Genomic DNA, 16,595 nt, shown 5'->3' on the forward strand with positions numbered 1-16,595 from the left:
TTTAGGCTTTAACAACTCAGAGGTAGAAAAACCCTCTCAGAGTTATTGCAGATGCTGAAATAGGCCTGGCTTGTGCAAAATGTCACCTCTGTATAGGCCTTTGCCCCTAAATGACACAAATTTCACAGCTGCCTGGTCTGTCTCCACTGCCTCATCTCCAAGTAGCTGTTACTGGGCTGTGGATGCAGATATTCCAAACATTCACATGTTGCTGGTGGAAAAGGGATTTTTTTGGCCTTTTGACAGTGTGGGTGTGAGTGCACACAGCCAGCTGTTGTCTCACCTGGCTCATCCTTTGTCCACATGGCACCCAGCAACTGCTCCATCAGGCCAGAAGGGAACAGAAGGAAAGCACAGAGTCACATCTGGGGATGGAGTCAGGATCTCCTCTGTTCCCATCCCAGCTCCAGCTGGGATCCCATGCTTCATTTGGGGTAACGCTTGTAGGGTCCCTACAGCATCACCCCAGCTTAGGAAAAGCAGCAATAATCTACCCACCCTCACCTCTCCAAACTGAGAACTTTGTGAGAACCAAGGTTAGAAGGATGTTCTGAAGATTAAACCCAGCCCAACTTTGTGAGAACCAAGGTTAGAAGGATGTTCTGAAGGTTAAACCCAGCCCAACTTTGTGAGAACCAAGGTTAGAAGGATGTCCTGAAGATTAAACCCAGCCCAACTTTGTGAGAACCAAGGTTAGAAGGATGTTCTGAAGTCTAAATCCAGCCCAACTTTGTGAGAACCAAGGTTAGAAGGATGTTCTGAAGGTTAAATCCAGCCCAACTTTGTGAGAACCAAGGTTAGAAGGATGTCCTGAAGATTAAACCCAGCCCAACTTTGTAAGAACCAAGGTTAGAAGGATGTTCTGAAGACTAAATCCAGCCCAACTTTGTGAGAATTAAGGTTAGAAGGATGTCCTGAAGATTGAATCCAGCCCCAACACTCACCCCAAACCCATCACAGTTGCTTAAAACTGAACGGCACAATGGAGATAAGGAGAGCCAGTGAGTCAATTGGGAAGGGCAGACAATGGGCTCGTCAATCAGAGCTGCTTCCAAGGCAGACATCTAAATAAATGCTAATGAAGCCACTGCTGTGACACCCCCTCCAAGGGGGCTGCAGCACTCAGGGGTAAGAACAGCCCCCAGGACAGACTGTCCATTAAAAAACAAAACACAACCCTGAAAAGCCCCCAAAGAAAGCAACAGCTTGTGCATTTCAGGGCTCTGAGAAACGCTGTACCCTCGAGCCAGGCTTTTGTCCCAGGGAGGCTTTTCCCTTTCAGCCCTGCCTTGCTCAGTCCCTGCTTTATCATTGCTGCTCTCTGCTCAGCACCACCCAGCTGCTGCAAGAATAGCCGGGCTGTGGCTCCAGCTGAAGCCTCCTGACACCAAAAGGCTCCTGTTGACTTCAAGGAACGTTTAACCAGCCCTCCATAAATCACTGAAGTCACTGATTAAACAGGCAGCCCCTCTGAATAGGGCAGGCACTGGCAGCACGCCCCTGGGATTTGCTTGCTCTGCTCCCTGCATGCTCAGGGGCACGTCCACCTCTGCCTCATCTCATCACCCCCATGCTGGGCACTGCCAAAGAAGGGCACAACTCCTCTCAGAGTGGCCCTTTTTGGGGTGCTATGTCCTCTTTGCTGTGTTTTCTGGGAGCTGAGCATCCCCAAGGGTACAGAGATCATCCCCAAGGATGCAGGGATTGTCCCCAAGGGTACAGAGACCATCCCCAAGGATGCAGAGACCATCCCCAAGGATGCAGGGATCGTCCCCAAGGGTGCAGGGATCACCCCCAAGGATGCAGGGATCGTCCCCAAGGGTGCAGAGATCATCCCCAAGGATGCAGGGATCATCCCCAAGGATGCAGGGATCGTCCCCAAGGGTGCAGAGATCATCCCCAAGGATGCAGGGATCATCCCCAAGGATGCAGGGATCGTCCCCAAGGGTGCAGGGATCATCCCCAAGGATCAGCCAGGTCAAGCAGCTGATTCCCAGATCCTGATCCTCTCTCCTGCACTGGAGAGAGGTTTGCCAGCCACAGCCATTGATTTAACACCTGATTTTCCTTCCAGCCCCACTGTGCTGCACAAAGGAAGCCACCACAGCAGCAAACTTCTGTGCAAGGAGTCTGAATTCTTCCCTCAGCTGTACACAAGCAGCTTTTGGACCTAGGGGTTCAGGTGATAAAACCAGGAGGGAAAATTTGGTTTGACAGCCTCCAAACCTGTCCCTTTCCTGCTCAGTGCTGTTTGTTCTGCTGGGCAATCAAGGCAAACAAAATGGAAATGTGCAGCTTTGAGACCTCCTTAGTTATTCCCAGATTTGGGAATAGTGAATTTCACCATTTGGGAATGGTGACTGTGTCCAGCAGCTCCTGCTGCTCCCATCCACACTCAGCCATTCACAGGGAGTGCCCATGGATTCTCTCCTCTCCTTCCAAGGCTGCAGCTCTCTGGTGTACAGGAAACACAGCTTGGGGATTTCCTTTGCTGTCACAGTCACATTTTCTGAAAAATCCCTTTGCCCAGGATTTTTCTCCTGGGAAGCTGAGAAGCCTCAGAAAAAAAGGAGAACAAATTCTTATCTCATTTGCTTCTCCTGTGTTGTGCTCACATGTGGAATGTGTTTGGAGATTGTTTACCCACAAGTGATTGTTTCATTGGATTCTGGTGTGAGTTGTTTTCACTCATTGGCCAATTGGGGCCAAGCTGTGTTGGGACTCGAGACAGTCACGAGTTTTCATTATTATTTTTTAGCTTTCTGTAAGTATCCTTTCTGTATTCTTTAGTATAGTATTCTTTAATAGAATATAGGATCTTAAAATAATAAATTAGCCTTCTGAGAACATGGAGTCAGACTCATCATTCCTTCCTGCCATGGGGCACCCCACAAATACAACACCTTGCAACTTTTCCTGGAGTTTTCCACACTGGGTGAAAACTGGGCCCAGCTTCCACGTGAGCTCCAGGTAAAACAATCCCACCAAAAAAAGGCTCATCCCTCATTCCAGGATGAAGAAGAAGGAAGAACCTGAGCTGTTGTTTCCCCATGCCAAGGGAAGGGGCCACCCTGTGATGATCTGATGGAAAGAGACCTCTTGGCAGAGCTGCTGGGCAGAACGGCCCTGGTGGAGCCGAGCTGGGCCCTCCTGCCCTGGCTCCCAACACACACAAGGTGCTCTGCCATCAGCCCTGAGCTTTCTGTACCTTTGGGGCTTTAAATCACATTGCAAATGAGCCAGGGGTGTTTTACAGCTTGCTGGCAATGCCACCTTCTGCAGACATCAGGGCAGCCCTAGAGGGTTCTGTTTTTACAAGCATTTCCCAACACAGTGCCAGGAATGCACAAGGAATGTTCACATTTAGGATTTGGGGGTGTTTGTCCCCTTCCAGAGCTGGCCCTGCAGTGTCCCCAGGCAGCCCATGGGGATGAGCTCTCTGGGGAAGGGCTGGTGTCTGTCCTCACTGGGGGTTTTATGGGTGGTTCAGGGCACTGGCAGAGCATCTGTTGTCAGACCTGCTCCTCCCTCACTTGAGAAGTTATTTGCCTCATCAAGAGCCAGTTTGCTTGTTTAGAAAAGGAGATTATAATATTATTTCCCAGGAGAGATGCAAAGCCTCGTCAATCGTTACTTAAGCAACTGAGGGCTTTTATTTGGATAAGGCTAAATAGGTGTAAAATTATAGGGGGGATTAGAGACAGATTAAGGGGTGCCTGTTAGTCAGAAATGACTCCTGGTGGGCTGGGAATATTTCCAAGAGGCTAAACATAACTTGCAGCAGAACAGAGCAAGCATCTTGTGCTACCCTGTGCTTGGAGGCAGCAATGCCTTGAAAAGCTTCTCCTGCCCTGCTGGCACACCTGATGACAGCTTGAGTGACCACCCTCGGCTGTGCCTGGAAGTGAGAGCTCACTTTGGCACTTGGGCTGAAGGGTTTCACCCAGAAGGAAGTGGAGATGGGAGTCAGAGCCTGCTCTGGCTGGTCTGGCCCCACCCTGCACCATCGCTTTCAGCAGCTTCCCTGCCCACGGGTCCTTATCTCAGAGCCACCCCCTGCACTCCTCACAGTGCTGGGTTCTTTCAAACCAAAGTTGTCATCCTGGGAAAATGGTGTCACATCCCTTGTGTGCACTGTCACAGCAGAGGGGCTGCAGCCCCTTAAAGGGATGGTGTGCAAGGGCAGGTTATCAACAGCACTTTATCACTGTTATTGATAATAGTTTATCAACAGCACTTTATCAGTGTTATCAGTAACAATTTATTAATAGCACTTTATCAGTGTTACCAATAACACTTTATCAATAGCACTTTATCAGTGTTATCAGTAACAGTTTATCAATAACACTCTATCAGTATTACCAATAACAACTTATCAATAGCACTTTATCAATGCTATCAATAACATTTATCAATAACACTTTATCAATAACACTTTATCAGTGTTATCAGTAACACTTTATCAACAGCACTTTATCAGTGTTATCAATAACATTTATCAATAACATTGTATCAGTGTTACCAATAACAATTCATAAATTGAATTTTATCTGCATTTTATCAGTGTTATCAATAACAGTGTATCAATAGCACTTTTATAATATTATCAATAACAGTTTATCAATAACACTCTATCAGCGTTATCAATAAGTTTATCAATAACCCTTTTTCCTCCCTTCACTCCTCTCAGCACTCTCTGCTCCATTAGGAAGAGGAAATTCCACCTTTTACCCATCACAAAGCCCCACGTGTGCCTTTTCTCCTGGACCTCACACATCCTGGGGATGGCAACAAATCAGAAAGTGCAAAGACTGTGAACACTACCAGAGAATGATATTTCTTAAAAAAAAAAAAAAAAAAAAAAAAAACAAATAAAAATCTCAGCATTTTATTTCCCTCCCTTCAACTTACTTGAAAATTGTGCAACACAACTATTTCAGCCCATATGACACACAAGCTGCAGTTTCAAATTGCAAGTCAGCACTGGATTACCTCTGGACTGGATGCTAAAAAGGAAGGATTGCTTTTTTTTTTTTTTTTAAAGAATAGGGCAAAATGTGATACTTTCAAATATTTCTGAGGTCCTGGGATTTCTGGTTGCGTAACAAGCAAAAACTTCTCTTGAGTCATTATCCCCTCCCCTTGTTAAGTTCTCATTTGTTTTCACACATCTGACATATCAGCTTCCTACATCAGTGGGTAGGAAGGTCATAACTGCTTTAAAATCCTTTATAATGCTGCTTCTCCTTCTCTCAAATAATTTTTTTTATTTCAAAAAAAACCCCTTTCAGGTAATCACTCAGCCCACAGATCTGAAGAGAATCGCTGTCTCCTGACAATGACATATTGCCTGTATTTTAGGAAATCTAAAAAAAAATAAAAACCAGGGAGTATATTTATTGAACAGATCTGTACCTGGAATCCTCCTCCCACTACTGCAAAGGCACACGGGGCCTGTGTGGAACAGAAACCTCCCAATACAAAGTGAGATTCTGAATAAAGGGCAAATTTTTTCCCAGTTTTTAGAATAAACTAAATTGTGACACTCCAAGTGTCACACCCAAAGCTTCTCCATGCAGCTGTTTGCCTTTGGGATGAGGTTCAGGACGTGATGGGTGCTGCAGGCTCTGGGTGAAAGGAGGAGTCCACAGAGGGAAGCAAAAATCAGAGAGATCCCAAAGGCACAAGAGCCTGAGCAGCAGCACTGGGAATATCTGCCCTCCTCCTCCTCTCATTTCTGATGTTCTTGAATAAAAATGTAACAGGGGCTTCTTGGTCAGTCTGAGAGAGAAATGGATGGGAAAATAAAAGAAGATTGGGAGTGAGATGAGTTTTAAGGTCTCTTCTCACATGAACCATTCAGTGATTTCTAAGGGGCAGGAGAGGAGCCCCCAGGGCACTGGGGGTGTCTGCAGCACCTGCTGCTCCCCCTCTGCCCTGGTGACACAGAGCAGCACATCCATTGTCTGCTGGCACCACAGGAAGGTTCAGCCCCCTCTCAGCACATCCCAAGCTGCTTCTCCTGCTCCACACTGGCCTTGGAAGCTGCCAGCAAAACAGGAAACCCGCGCTGAAACACAAACCAGTGCCACCCAGTAAGAGAAAATGAACAATTTCCCCAAGGAGCTGGCTCAGAGGGGACCTGGCTTTGTGTGGATAATTGGGAGCAGCAAATGGCAAACCACAGTTCATCCCCTCACATCCATCCCAGGATGGACCCAGCATTTCCACTGGCTCACATCAACCCCCCTGGGCTCTTGGCAGGAGTTAAGAGGCAACTGCAGCAGCCCTGAGCCCTTTGGGAAGCAGAGCTGGATCACTATGTACCAAGGGAACTGTGCCACCCATTGCCAGCTAATCCTGCTCCAAGAGCCCTACAAGGAAGAACCCCTATGGAGTAATGAGAAACTTAAACCAAACACGAGGCTCTTTTCTAAAAGAGCCATTTATCCTCAGAGGGGAAGCAGGAAAACACACATGGCACCACTCAGAGCTGCGTGCTGCCTGCCTGGTACTGCGAGTTCTATTTTCACATTTTTATAATTATCACATAATGCATAATGTGACACAAACCAGGAGACGTCAGCTCTGTGCAGAGCCAAACTGAGCACAGGCAGGCACTGCACGGTCCCCACAGGGCAGCCAAGCCCTGTGCTGCTCCTCCTGGCCCCATCCCAGGAGCACCAGGCACGTCCCTGTGCCCCAGGTCACCCCCTGGAGCAGCAGCACAGCCCAGGGCAAAGCTGTGCCCTCACAGGAGGGTAGCCCCACATTTCTGTTCACAGAGAAAAGCAAGGCACAATTCTTCCCAAGAATATTTCTGGGATTCACATTCTCTGAACCTCAGAGAAAGAAACCACAATTCTTATCATTTGCTGTGCCTGTGTTTGTGCAAAAGTAGAATGCAACATGGAGATTGTTTACCCACAGTGATGGTGTTTTGTTTACCCACAGTGATGGTGTTTTGGTTCCTTGGCCTGTCAGGGCCCAGTGTGTGTGTGTGTGTGTTTGTGTCAGGACTGTCAGGTGACAGTCACGAGTTCTGAGCAGTTGTGTGCAGGGTTGAGTGCTTGGCAGGTTCAGTTTTAGATTTATAGGATAATATAGTATAATAAAGTAATTAATTAACCTTCTGATATCAGTGGAGTCCTCCTCATCATTCCTCCTTCGTGGGGGTTCCCAGAGCTACAATACAGGAGAACCCTTCATGCTGCCATCCAGAGGGTTTGAAGCAGGTGGCAGAGCTGCAGTGGGTCTCAGCCTCTCCTGGACACTCCCCAGCCTGCAGAGTCAGGATTTCAAGCCAGGCAGGTGTGCTGTGAATTGAGGAAGTCCAAGCACAGCCCTGACGTGCCCTGGCCAGCACTGTGTCCTCAGGGCATCCTGGCAGGACACCCACACCCTGCTCCTGCCTGTGCCCAGCCTTGTGAAATCCCCAAAATTCCTCCTGGAGACATGAGATAATGAAACTTGTCACCATTCAGGGCTTTGAGCTCCTTCTCCTGAGTGTCCCTGTCCAGGGCACCCCTCTGGCTCTGTGCTCCCCATTCAGGGACTGTTCTCCAGTCCCTGCCAGCTCTGGCACTGCCCTTGGCACCCCCTTTGCTCTGGGCAGCACAGGCCAGCAGCTCCCTCTGGGATCAGTGGCTGCCCTGGGACGGGGCACAAAAGGATGGCTGGCTAAAGGATGCTCCAGCTCCCTTTTCTTATCTTGGAAATTGCAGATTTAAAGAGAAGCCTTAGAAGTGGTGATTTAGACACAGGGGTGAGAGGCCACTGCAGAAATGGATGGGAAAATAAAAGAAGATTGGAAATGAGATGAGTTTTAAGGTCTCTTCCAACCCAGAGCATGGAATTCCCATGGCACTGGGACATCATAACTCCTGGGAGATTTGCCCTGGGCTCCTGACAGAGGATGGAGGTTCCATGGAGCACCTGGGCTGGTCCTTCCCTGGCTGATGAGGGATCCCTGCCTTGGCTCCAGCACCCTGGCACAGGCACATTCCTGTCACCAGGACCACTCACACACACACAGAGCTGTGCTTTTCCTCATTAAAGGTCTCCCACTCACACACACACAGAGCTGTGCTTTTCCTTATTAAATGTCTCATATAAACTTTTCCTCCTCACACTCGATCCCAACCCTTGCTCTGCCATCAGGACCAGCTGGCTGAACCTCACTGTGCAAGAGCAGAGCCTTCAGCAGGATCCACTTGAGTTTAGCCATGGCTGGCACAAGGCAGCAGCTTTGAGAGATTTCTGCAGCAGGTCCTGCTGAGAAGAGCAGAAATTATCCTGAGGAGAGCTTCCTCCTGTATGGAAATTCCTTCATTTCCACAGAACTGAATGGGTTTTTCTCCATCCCCACCCTGACCTGTGAGCCACAGACAACTGTACAGTGCTGAGGAGTCAGGATGACCAAGAGGGATGAATAAAACATCTTTTTTTCCCTCCTGTAGGAAAGTATTGTCCGAGTAACCAGCTGGACTGAGGGGGGGCTGTTCCAGAGGAACTGGCATGCTCTGCTGTTCCTAGACTAAATAGATTGCTGGGCTTCTCCAGCCAGTGCTGGTTTACAGAGAAGCTGTACAAAGTAAATATCTTCCTTCCAAGGCCAAACCCCTCCTGGTGCCAGCTCTCAGCTCAGAGCAGATGTCCCTGCTTGGGCTGCAGAGCCCCCAAGGAGCGGGGCCAGGTGTCCCCAGCTGTGCTGTGCAGCCCCTCAGGGCAGCTGGAGGGGACTGGGGGTGTCAGACAGAGCAAATTCCTCACTGAGGAGATGGGAATACAACCACCACTCCATCAGGGCTGTCTCAGTCACTTGGTGAAGCCAAGGAGTTGCTGTGTAACCTCGGGGAAGTGGGGGAAGTGTTTATAAGTTAAGTTTTTAAGAGGCAGAGTTGAGCAGCACAGTGGGTCTGTGCTGAAGAAATCTGCTCTGGGAGGGAGTGTCCTTTGTCAGGCAGAGAGAGAAAATGTGATTTCTTATTACAGAGGTGTTAGGGAAAGAAATGTGATGCAGCAGTGCTAAGGTTGCTTCTAAGCCTGACACAGGAGAAAGCTCAAGGTTGAGTAAGGACCCTCCTCTGAGATCAGCTCAGCTGGGCAGGCATGAGGAAAATGATGAAGCTGCACTCAGAACTGCTCTGCCAGCTCCTCCAGCAGTGACCGTGGAGAGCTGGGCACTGTCCAGAGGTGCACCAGCCCCTCACCTCAGGGCATCCAAGATTCCACGTGATGCCAAGTGGGGAGTGAATTGTGGAGAAATCTGTCCTGACTGGGATGAAAAGGAGGCCAGTTCATCCCCAGGACACGTACAAAGGGGACAAGCCAGCAGCCTGTGCACTCCTTTCCTGCTTTTGCAGCGTCAGGCAAAATCGGAGCTTTAACCCAGCAGCAATGAAATCTCCTTTCACAAAAAAACCTCTGCCTGCATCTGGTGGCTGAGAACCCTGCCAAGGCTTTAACCCTGTGCTGTTAACAGAGAGAGATATTGATGAGTGCCCCTCTGGCGAGGGAAACCAAATGGTGGTTTTAACCTCAGCGGATTCCTTGCAGCTTTTCAATTCCTGAGCGGGGCTGCAGCTCCAGACGGGGGTGTAATTGAGATGCATTCTGCTCTGCCTCTGAAACTTTCCCAGGCACACATGTGCACACACACAGACTGTGCATTCAGCTATAAATACATTCCGTACCTGCACTGGCATTAAGCTGCTGCTGCTCAGGGGCTGTCTGGACATTTCCCTGCCAGCTCTGCAGTCACAGCACTCAGCACTGCCAGTCCAACGTGACAAATGGAGCAAACACTGCCAGCCAGCTGGAAACCACAGCCACAAAAAGCAGGAGAGGGTCTTTTAAGGACCAGTCCCCTGGAAGGGCAAAGATCTGGGGGGTTTTCATCCTAAAAGGGATGGTGGATCTCTTTAACTCTCCTACAAACAAGAGCAGCAACTTGCTGATGAGCCACCCACCCTCCTCTTCATCCTGACCCAGCCACCATCTGTGCCCAGCAGGGCAGAAAATCCCCCTCCAAAATCTTCCAAGCTCCTCTATTACATTAACCTTGACCAAAGGCCAAATTCCATCAGAAGAGGCTGATCCCATTCATGGCACAGCATCTCCTGGAGTGGAGGAAGTTTGTCCTTGAAGGGTTTCAGTGGCATAAGGACCTGAAGCTGCACCACTGACCTGAGCACACCTTAGCTCTGAGAGGCTGAGATGCCCTCCAGACACAGCTCCTGAATCTCTGACCAAGTATAGGTTTCAAAGCACAGATCTCACCAACAAACGGGCATTCCCTGCAAGCAGAGTTTGCTTACAGACCAGAGACTGCAATGGAAACCTTTCAACAAGATATTTCAGAACAGCTTCAGTCTTTCTTTTAGCCTGGGAATGTAAATGGGTTACATTACAATGAGAGGCACCTTTCTAGAGATCAATAAGCTAAGAAAAATCGTATTCTCCTCTTATGAAACACAAGATGTGCTAAGGGTTATTTCCATCTCAGAAGAGATGATCCATCAGTGAATCCTAAAGCACTTCATGAGAACTAAACCCCTCCACCAACAGCATTCACCTCTGTCCAGCTGCAGCAGGGAGAATTAATACACAGAAAAGGAAAATGAGGTACAAAAATCTTATGATAGGTGTCTGGAAGCATCATCCTGTAACCAGACCTGTGTGGCAACCTGATCACAGTGATTGGCAGGATAAATTATATCCTTTCCTGAGAAAAGGGGGAAACTCATTCTGAAGGGGACCAAAGGTTTTTGGACACAGAAATAAACAGTTTAAAACTTACCATTGACAAAACCTCACAAATCTAAACAGAAAAGCTGATCAAAAGGTTGTAGAAACGAACCAACAAATAAACAGAATTTTTTCAGCTTTGTACCACAATGTCCAAAATGTTAATCCAAATTTTTAAATGTTTATTTGAACCTTTCTTCAGAAGTCCTCAAAAATTTGCTGTCTATCAGTTTGAGGCCCATAATTTTCTTTCTTTTGCATTGTCCTCCCTCACACCCCCTCGCTGAATGAATTGCTGGGGTTGCTTTGCCTCTGGCACACAGTGAAGTCTCACACAGCCAAATGTCTCCAGAAGTCCGTGCCCAGCTCAGTTTGAAGGTGTTTTATCTGGACATTCAGCCCCCAGCCCACCGGCTCTTCAAAGAGGAGAGAAACTGAAGGCTGAACTGGCTAATTCAGAGAGGAAATAGCTCGTGCTGCAGCGGCCAGTGAAGTGACCACTTTGATTACCTTGATGGAAAATAATGGGATTTGGCCCAGTTGTTATTTTTCCACCAAGCATTTCAGGGAAGCCAAGGAAAGCAGAATTATATCAACTTGAGACCACTCTCAGGTCACCAGGCACCTTCCCCTTCCAGGTCCTCAAACACTGGGCAGCTTCAGGCACCTCCTGCGCATGTGCTCTGCTGGCCTCACTTCAGAGAGCTGCACCAGGGAAGGGAGGAAAATTTCTTCCATAGGAAATACCAGGGGAACCAAAAAAGAGATTGAAAATTTGCAAAAGTCACCTCTCAGTATTCAGGGGCTTTACTTAGCCCCTAACTCCCTTTTGCCCAAGAAGTGCACCTGCTGCCTTTGTGTTTTCAAGTCACAGAGACAGAATATTCCAAACTGTAACTTCAGGGAGGTCAGGATGCTGTTTTCCTTCCTAAATTTTCTGCAGGTTCTCTACTCAGGGAAGTTCAGGCTGCTACAGCTACTCTGGATTTCACAGCAGCGGCTCTCCAAGAACTCAGGTCTGTGTGTTCCAAAAACACAAACCTGCCCCACAGCTGATTTCCCTTGACCTCAAGCACACAACAGTGGGACACAGCTGAGCAATTCAGACCACGTACCACAGAGGGCAATAATCCTTCTACCCATTCATTAGGTGCATTTGTTACTGGAAATGATGTTAAAGTGATTCAAGTGGATGAAATAACAAAAGAAAACCTCTGGAATCAAGAGGCACTTGCCCAACCCTCACTTGTGCAGATGCCCTGCGGTCTGGCAGAGGTCAGGACCGTGGTGAAATGCCCCTTCCCAGAGAAACAGCCAAATGTCATCACCAGATCCTGGAGGGAGTGGGAGAAGGGGCAGTCTGGCTTGAAGTAAACCTTGGAAAAATGAGAAGATTGCACAGGATTAGCCAGTGGGTAACACAAAACCCCAAAGCCACAATGAGCAGCCCAGCAGCAGCCACTGCTGCCCAAGCTGCTCTCAGCCATCCCAGCTCTGCATTTGTGGGAAAAACCAAGAGGAGAGGGCCTGATCCCTCCTGCCCTAAGGGAGCTCCTGTCTGGGAAAGGAATCCAGGTTTTCAGTGCTGGCATGGCTTGGGAAAAGTGTCAGGAATGCCATGGGGTGGGCAGTGGAGCACGGTGGGAGCGGGTCTGACACACACACAGCTAAAAAGTCTCAGTGAAGGGAAGGGAACCAGCCCACACCTGGGCCTATTCCTGGATATTAAAGAGCCTTTTAGGCATGTGAGATATTAGGGATCACCCTCACTTGATGCACAAGAGATGCTTTGAAATGGTTACAGCCTTGAAATGGTTACAGCCTTGAAATGGTTACAGCCTTTTTATTCACAGAAACTCCCTGTGTGCTGCCTTTTCTTCTCTCTGGGCAGGAGTTTACACCGAGGTTTTATTTGGCTGCAGGGCAAACACGATGCTTTGCAGGAAAGCACTGTCAGACAGACCCCTCTCCTAGACAAGCAATTAGGAGAACAAACAGCTCCTTCTTAACCCACAGGGGAGGCTGCCAAGCCCTCTCGCTGCTATTTTGAGCTTCCTGGCTCAGAAAGGGTTACGTGCAATCTAAAAGGGTGGCTTGTCCTCCTCGGTGCAGATTGCAGCTGGAGCAGAGCCGGCCTGGGGACACTCCCTGCAGGATCCTGCTCTGGGAACAGCAGGAATTCTCTGCCCTCCCAGAGGCGACCAGCAAGGGCAGGGAGGGGCTGGTTTGGAAGCGCCAGGTGCTCCCCAAAAAACCAAGCCAGGCAATTCCTGCCCTGGAGTCCCTGCAGAATAAGTGCAAGGCGGTGCTGCAGGCAAGGATAAATGTGCAGACCTGGTTTAAAGGATGAATATCTGTGAGGTACAGGGCAGTTTTGATGCCAGACCTGGGTGCAGGGGTGGGGGCATGGGGAAGTCCTGGCAGCAGGAGCAGCAGCTCTCCAGGGCTCTGTGCTGCTCTGTCTGCCTCTGAGTGCAACTAATTCCCAGCTGTGATGTCAAAATTGTAGTTTTGACTACGTGCAGCATTTTAGATTTGCTGTGAAATCTCTGTATTTTCCACTTTGTTTCCTAAATCCACATGGAACATCCTTCATGCTTTAGTTTTAACTGCAGTTTTTCTCCTGTCTCTGTCAAACAGGCATTACTTTTATCCCACCTGAGAGTAAGCAGTGTAGGTCACAATTCAATGAATTTGTAAAGCTCCAGTGCTAAAACATGTAAATATATTTATAAACCACATCAACAAATGCACAGAAGGACAGCCAAAACCTGCACACAAGATGTCTTATCCTTCATTTACAACCAGATCAAGCTTCACAAAGCAAGAGATTTTTAAAAAGTATCAAGCACTAATTGGGAGTGGTGTCAATGAAGTGAAGAGCAGTTCTTAAGAAATAATGTGCAATTTGCTGTCAGGGGAACTCTCAGAACTTGGCTGCTCACTTTTATTGGCCAGTGAGGGCAAGAAGGTGCTGCTGTTCAAAAGGACATCCTAGATGCAGCAGGAAAGAGAGAATAAATCCCAGAGAAGGCATTCATTAAAGCAGTTTAAAGTTTTCCCCAGAGCTGTGTGACTCCTCTAATCATGTGTTCTCAGAGATACCTGATGAATTCTCCATTTTTGGGCCCTTCCCTTTCTAACTCTGCTACCTGGAATGTCCTTTTTACCTCCCCCCAGGAAAACCAGGAGGCAGAAAGGTGGACACTGAGAGGGAAAGGGTGAGAAAAGAGGGTTCATTTTCAGGGGAGCTTCCTGCAGCTCAGCTGCTCCTCACAAAGCCCCTCATCTCTCAGGACACCATCTGTGCCTCAGAGCTTTCCCCACAGAAACTCACAGCAGCTCTTCCCCCACAAAAGCCACCAGCTTCACAGGTTTGACACCTGAGACATGAGCAGGAGGCTCTGCTGGGAGTCCCAGTCTGCCTTACTTGCAGAGAAAATCAAGGTTTTTTTCTTCCCATGGCATCTGAGGCTTCTCCTGGAGTGTCCCTGTCTGAGTCCTCTGTGCAGAACAAATAAAAAAGATGTGAGCAGGGACAGGATCACCTTTAAATTAAAGGGGTGACAGAAATAGAACACGACAAAGAGGGGAGGGAAGTGAAGGAGAGCAGTGGCATTCTGAGTTATACTTGATGCCTTATGATCCTGCTCTTGATCAGGACAAAACTCATGTCCAGCCTTGGAAAGAGGTCAGTGTCAAAAAAACATGAAACAAAGCTCTTGGTATTTTTGTAATGAAATGCACAGGCCCTATTCCTAGAAAAAAAAGGGGAGATCCCTTCTCTTTCTCTGTGTGAGAGTGGGGGAAAAACCCTTCAACCTTTCAAGGTGTAGTTTGCAAATTCCCTCTCTCTGACAAGCTCTGGATGAGAAAATATCACCAATAATCCCTCTGTGGTGTCCAGAAAGAAATTAAGAAGTGGGAGGACAAAACAAATCCTTGTGTTGAGACCATGGAAAGGCTCTGGCTGTGCCTGGAGCCCAACAAACACCCCTGCTCCCCATTTTCTGCCTGGTGGGACCATCCTGGGCAGAGCAGCAGGGTGGATGCAGGAGGATCACTGCCATGCACCCATCTCCATCACTCAAGAACACATTCCACCGGTGCAATCAAATAGAAATTGCCCTCACTGGGATCCTCCATCAGTGCTTTTGTGGTGTTGGGGTGAGAAGTGTCTGTTTATCCTCTTTCATTTCTTGTTCAAAAGCAGAGCCCCTGTCAGAGCTGAGGAGAGCTGCAGCACAGAGGAGACATTATTCTCAGCTTTGGATTAAGATCAGTATTTTAATGAAAGCACTTATTAGCCCCAGCTGGGGCTCAATTTTCCAGTGAGAGGAGAAAAAAAATATATATATTGCCCTGACCATTCTTCTCTGGGGATTGCACAGAGACATCTGAGAGTATCAATTACTGATCATAATTCTCTATTGGAAACCAACAGCTGGGGGAAAGCCTCTGGCTGGAAATGACTGGATTGCTGTACATTTGAAACGATAGTTCCTGGCTGTTTGGTGCCCATTCTTTTCTGGGATGCTGACAGCTCTCAGTGGGCTGCAGGAGCCCTGCCCTTGGCACCCTCTCACACCCATGTCCCCTCAGCACCCAGCACTGGGAAGTTTGGGGACCTGGATGCTGTGGGGGGGTTGTCACTGCTGTCCCCTGCTCCAGGGAACATTTTTCACCAGAAGAGCCCAAAGGCCTCCCCCTTTCTCCTGCAGTTGTGGGGTGGAGGAATGACCACAGGGACACAGGGTTATTCCTGGGGAACACAGATCCTCACCTTCTCTTGGAATATTTGCACTTTCTGGTGACTTATCACCCAGACTCATCAGAACAGGCTTAGGAAGGTTTGGGACTTAATGCAGGGATAAAAGGAAGGTGGATAAGCAAAGCTGGAGGGGGCAGTGGCACTCAGGGGTCTCCATGAACACAGAGAGCTTTTCTCTGGGCACACACAGGAAAGCAGCCCCCCAGCTGGAAGCTTGCAGTGGGAAGTAAAGTTAATTCCATCTCAAACCTTTGACAAGAGCTGGTGCAGAAATGGATGCAGCCAGAGCTGGAGGAAGCTGCTCTTTCAAAGTCAAACCTCATAAAATGCACAGGAGTTTCCTCAGGAGGGGCAGAGCCCTGCCTGGGTCGGCAGGGAGGCTTTGCCAAGGGGCTGGCACAAGGGCCAGGTGCCCACAGCAGCAGCTGGGTTGTGTGGGCTGTGGGGGTGAGGTGTGTGCAGGGCCACCAGGGCCACCAGAGCCACCAACCTCTCCCTGGCGGCCCCCAAGGGTGGAGGAGGTGGCAGCACTTCCCTCCTGCCCCCAGGGATGGAGCAAAGGGTGGAGGGACAGACAGCCCCAGATTTGTGCCACAGCCCCTGCGAGAGTTTAGAGCTGTCTTCACGTGAACAGCTGCACTGGCCCGTAATGGATGGGCACTCCCAAAGGCAGATTTCCCAAAGAACAGGCTCTGTGTGTGCACCACGTGCCTTTCTGGGGCTGGGGGCTGTGGGAGACAGGAGGGGAGCCCACTCCTGCAGTGGACAGGTTGAAGGTTTCATATTCTTTCAGCTGTAGTGGCTGGAGTTATTTTTTCTCCACTTGGAAAGTCAGATCTAGGTGGGTTTTATCAGAATATCAAATCATTAAAATGCTCTGCCTGGGAACCTGTTTTCCAAATGCCATGGAAAAAAACCAGCTAGCCTGGGACCAAGTAGCTCAGGAATTTCACAAGAAAGCAAAGGAAATCCCAGGCATGTTGGCCTTGAGAACTGTGCTCCTGCCTGAGGTTTGATTAACTTTTTTATTCCCCTCCTCATCCCCACAACCAGCTCATCCCAGCTGAGCTGGCAG

The sequence above is a fragment of the Molothrus ater genome, chromosome 15 (genome assembly GCF_012460135.2).
Source record: "Molothrus ater isolate BHLD 08-10-18 breed brown headed cowbird chromosome 15, BPBGC_Mater_1.1, whole genome shotgun sequence".
NCBI lineage: Eukaryota > Metazoa > Chordata > Aves > Passeriformes > Icteridae > Molothrus > Molothrus ater.